Source organism: Myotis nattereri (assembly GCF_964212035.1).
Source record: "Myotis nattereri genome assembly, chromosome: 3".
In the NCBI taxonomy this organism is placed as follows: domain Eukaryota; kingdom Metazoa; phylum Chordata; class Mammalia; order Chiroptera; family Vespertilionidae; genus Myotis; species Myotis nattereri.
In genome coordinates, this window is record NC_138077.1 from 92,596,683 (window position 1) to 92,602,682 (window position 6,000).

A 6,000-nucleotide genomic window follows, 5' to 3' on the forward strand; every position below is an offset into this window, starting at 1 on the left:
ATATATGCATAACTCATGGACACAGACAATAGTTCAGTGAAAACTTGATTGGGGGGCGTGTATGGGGAGGGGTTTGGGGAGGGCCAATGGGGATATAAAAGGAAACATCTATAATACTTGCAACAATAAACATACATTTTAAAAATTGCAGTGCATAAATAATAAGTAAACATACCAACAGGAGAGGAGAAAGAATATATGGGCACAAATTTAGAAACTAAAGGTTAAAAAGAAGCATTTAATATCCAAGAAATGTAATTTGGAGGTAATTTTTAAGGTTTAGAATAACACTAGGATTAAAAAATAAATTTACATAGTGAAGCTAATTGGCATTGCTGTGTACCAATTATCCACAATGTCTGGTGGCCTGAGAGCATAAAATCATAAACAAATAGTTGCCGTTACCTAGAGTTTGTTGACTGGAAAGGAAGATATGACAGGAATTGCAAAATGTAAAATGGCTGGAAAAATAATACTCTGCTAGTTGACCAATGAAATCCACATTTACAGAGTAAAAAAAAATGAAATCAGGCACTGTTGGTCTGATAGAAATAATTTTAAAAATAAAATGAGAACAATAAAGAATATTAAACATAAAAAGTGTATATTCTTGCAATGATCTAAATGAATTCTATCTCTACCCATCACTATATTCTTGCATTTACCTAAACTCAGTAAGTATCTAATCTCTTTTTTTACCATGTAGAATCTGTACTCTTAACCAATGATTTCCAAAATTTTATTTCAGTCAATTTGCTATTTGCTTAGCAATCTTCTTTTGTGAACTACCAGTCCTCAAATGGAGAGCGTATTTATATAACGATGCAAATAATTCATAATTTATATTTCTGGTAATATTATTACTCTATAGAATCAAAACCATGGTTAATAATTTGCCCCAAATTATGTCAAATATGTACCTCTAAGTTTAGATAACATAAACCTAAATATAGGGTTAGAAAAAGCATGATTTATCCATATATTTTAATTCATATATAAAGACTTCATGGACATCAAGTCCATTCAGTATAAATTCATAAACATGAAATATCAAGCTCATTATGAATCTTGTTGGATTCACATTAGTAATAGTATGTTTAGGTGAACAATAATATTAAAAAGAGATGAAACTTACAGAGGCAGTCATACTTTTAAAAAGGCCATACTTTCTAACGAGTTTTTTTTTATTTTTTATTTTTTTACCTTGAAGATGCCTGCAAATTAACACATTGAAATGTAAGCTTCATTGAAGGCAGCTTCCCTAGATCTGATTTACATTAGCCCAAGTTTCAGTGGTAATCATTAGAAATGGGTCATTTAACTGGCCTGTAATTAGAATACCAATGAGCCAGTTCTCTTGGAAAAGTTCCCTGTTGTAGATAGACAACTCTTCAGTTTAAATATTTCAGCCATAAAAAACTGCTATCTATATAAGATATACATTTTTCCAGCCTGAAAAGGATAATGTGTATTCAGGCCGCCCTTAATAGCCCCAAAGGAAAACCGCCCACGGTGTTCCAAAGCATTTACTCAGTCATTGGATAGAACTGATACCCTGAGCTTACTTGGCTGATGGGACAAACTTTTCTGAGCAAAGCACAAAGAGTTGAACTTTAAGGAGTGAGGGGGAGGCAGTTTATGATACAATGTATCATTTTTATTGGTGCTAGGGTCTAGGGCAGGGGTTTTCAACCTGTGGGTCACGACCCCTTTGGGGGTCGAATGACCCTTTCACAGGGGTCGCCTAAGACCATCGGCAAACATATATTTTCCACGGTCTTAGGAACCGAGACACTGCTCCTCTATCCATCTCCAGGCAGATCCGCCCACATGCAGATACACCCACATCCGAGTACCCGGTGTGATGACATACAAATACAGGTGTGTGTAACAGGGTTGGCGCCATCATGTACGTATGCGGACCAGTCACACATGTGTAGAGAGCGGCTACTGTGTAGAAAGCAGCTGCTGTGTTGAAAGCAACTACTCTGTTAAAAGCAGCTGCTGTGTTGAAAGCAGCAGTATTGGAGGTAAAACGACACTTCATGAATTATAATTACTGGGTAAATGTAAAATCATGTTCTGTAAAATCATCAACTACTGCAAAAAAAAAAAAAAATATCTGTACCATGGGAACTTAATCTGGATGCTGATTGGTCTTTTTATATTCAGCTGTGGTTGATGTGAATACTGCCCCCATGTGATAGTAACAGGTATGTTAAAAAAAAAACAATGGTAAATCATAGGAAACTTTAATGAACTGTATTGACTGAACTATGCCATGTATCATCTTGTGTAATATTAAAGCTATTGTTATATATTATTTTCATTAGCAAACCATCCCATGACAATGGATCATGTAGAGAAGAAAATATAGTGAGGATTTTTTACAGTATGGTTTTACCTCAATAATTACAGCAGGAATTGAGAAACCGCAATGTGTTATTTGTTGTGAGGTTCTATCAGCCAAATCTATGAAGTCAAACAAACTAAAACACCATTTTGATAGCAAGCATCCGAGCTTTGCCGGCAAGGATACCAACTATTTTAGAAGCAAAGCTGATGAACTCAAGAAAGCCAGACTTGACACTGGTGGCAAGTACCACAAACAAAGTGTAGCAGCCTTGAAGCTTCATATTTGGTGACACTCAGAATCGCCAGAGCTATGAAACCTCACACCATTGCTGAGGATTTACTGTTGCCAGCGGCCAAAGCCATTGTTCGAGTTATGATCGGAGATGAATTTGCTACAAAATTGAGTGCAATTTCCTTATCTAATGACACTGTCCACAGAAGAAGAGATGACATGTCTGCTGATATTCTTGATCAGGTAATCCAGGAAATAAAATCTGCTCCACTTCCAATATTTAGTATCCAGCTTGATGAGTCTACAGACATTACAAACAGTTCACGGTTACTGGTTTACGTGAGGTATATTAATGATGGTGACTTTAAAGATGAGTTTCTCTTTTGCAAACCTCTTGAAACGACAGCTACTGCACGTGATGTATTTGACACAGTTGGTTCATTTCTGAAAGAGCATAAGATCTCTTGGGAAAAGGTTTGTGGTGTTTGCACAGATGGTGCTCCAGCTATGCTAGGATGTCGATCTGGATTTAAATGTTTGGTACTGAATGAGTCACCAAAAGTCATCGGAACTCACTGTATGATTCATTGGCAAATATTAGCCATGAAGACACTGCCACAAGAGTTACAAGAAGTAATGAAAAGCATCATAAGTTGTGTCAATTTTGTAAAGGCAAGCACTTTAAACAGTTGACTGTTTTCGCAACTGTGCAACGAGTTGGATGCGCCGAACAATGCTCTGCTATTTCACACTGAAGTGAGATGGTTGTCGAGAGGAAAAAATTTAAAACGTGTTTTTGAGCTTCGTGATGAACTCAAAAGGTTTTTTAATCAGAAAGCAAGACCACAGTTCAAAGCACTTTTTGGTGATAAAAATGAACTGCAGAAAATAGCTTACTTTGTTGACATCTTGGCCATCTTGAATGAGTTAAATTTATCACTGCAAGAACCAAATGCAACATGCCTCGATTTGTCTGAAAAGATCCAATCATTTCAAATGAAACTACAGCTTTGGCAAAAAAAAAAAAAAAAAAAGATGAAAATAAAATAAAATTTACATGTTGTCTATCTTATCTGCTTTCTTTGAGGAACATGCCATTGAACCAGACAAAGGATTTCAATGATATTGTCTGTGAAAGAACACTTGCACGTGCTTGCAGACGAAATTTCATCATACTTTTCAAATCTGCCTGACACCCCATTTGCACTTGCCAGAAGCTCATTCACAAAGTTGAAGATGTTCCTGAGACAGCACAAGAGGAGTTCATTGAACTTATTAACAACGATGCAGCGAGAACTGATTTCTCTATAATGCCAGTTACAAAATTTTAGATCATGTGCTTGCAGTCATATCCTGTTCTGTCTGAGACTGTGTTGCACTTTCTTCTTCCATTTCCAACAACCTATCTTTGTGAAACAGGGTTTTCCAGATTGTTGGTTATCAAGTCTAAATACAGAAGTAGACTTGTTGTGGAAGATGATCTTCATTGTGCTCTCGCAAAGACTGCCCCAAGAATTTCTGATCTGGTGAGAAAGAAGCAATCTCAACCTTCGCACTGACGTTGGCTTTTTACATGTACTGTCGCAAAATGTAGCAATGTAGTTTACTGTTGTTATATTAAGACTGTTACCCATGCTACACCATGCTTCAAGACAAAATTTCATTTATTTGTAATTAGAAATAAATATTTCACAATATATAATTACATATTATTTTTGTGATTAATCACTATGCTTTAATTATGTTCAATTTGTAACAATGAAAATACATCCTGCATATCAGATATTTACATTACAATTCATAACAGTAGCAAAATTACAGTTATGAAGTAGTGACGAAAATAATTTTATGGTTGGGGTGTCACCACAACATGAGGAAATGTATTAATTGGTCGCGGCATTAGGAAGGTTGAGAACCACTGATCTAGGGCAAATGCTATGATGGAAGTGGCAATTCTTGTGGGATTGATTTGAAAAGAAGTTTGCCAAACAATAATTAAATAAATGTCTAGCTTGAAAATTAGATTAAAAATACTTAAGTCAAACTTCAATTAATGTATTTTTTCCAAAACTTATGTATGTATGTATGTATGTATGTATTTATGTGTGTGTGTATGTACCATTCTCTCCTTTGCTTCTATTTTAAATACAATGAAGCAGGGGCAAATGAACAATGATTAGAGTTCATTAATATTAGAGATAGCAAATAAAATGTATCTAGACTATATGGAGTAGCCGGGTTCCTGTTTCAGACAAATCCAGGTTTCAACCTTCATTTGGTCCTATGACGCTCTCATATCACCAAAATCAGTGTCTTTATTATCATCATCTTTATTAGATTTTCTTTTTGTGTGGGTTAATTGAAGTCTATCTTTCTAATAACCAAATAGTTAAGTGATACTAGGTTCTATAACTGATTGGATATATATTTTTAATACCATGTCAAATGAATACATGTGTCCATCTTTAGACCATGAGTAGAGATAAATATTTTTCAAGAAATCTTTCCATAATTTGAATTCCTATAGATAGAATGAAATATTATATAATATAGAAGTAGGTTGTATAACAATATCAACATCTCATTTTCATTATATCCTAACACAGTTGTGGTCACTTAGTTTATTTGCCATACTAAGATAACATTCGCTATTTCATTTGCTTTAGAATTTATCATTACCTTAAAAAAACGGAACAAGATAATTTAATCTACTTAAAATATTGCTTTTTAAATAGATTTAAGATTTTCTAATTGAAAGGAGTGAGAAAATAATATTCCTTAAAAGTAATTTAAAAAATCAGAAAGACCCTCCCCTCCCCACCCCCTACAAAAAAAGTAGAAACTAGAGCAGCAGCTCTAGAAACTGCTGGGGGTGGGGGTGGGGTTGTGAACAAGATTTATAAATATGCATACCTGATAAAATCCCCCATAATTATAATCTATTTCATTGTGTTATTCTTTTCCCCTAAAGGATATTTTGCCAGTGTATATAAAATCCTAACAAGACACCCTTTCTTCCTGTCTACTTCCTGTCTCCTTTCATGACTACTCAGAAAGGAGGCTGCAGGGACTCATCTAAGTCAAATCCCTTACTGTGAAGGTCAAGCATGTGCTCTCCTTTTGCCTCCAGTAGAAAAAAATTCCTAAAGTTTATTTTTTCAAGAACAGTTGTATGTTGTAGTGATAAAAAGCACCTGTTTCTAGAACCATAACCCCTCTTGTGCTATCTTTGTGATTTTATACAATCTGTTGCTCCCATTGAAATATCCATTTCTCATATTTAAGGCAAGAAGACAAAGGCACCTACCACATCCAAAAAGTTCAGAGATGATCAGTTGATATATTCTATGTCAAATTACCCGTCATTAATATGTACTCATTAAAGGTTTGCAGTAAATGAATGTATTTATATA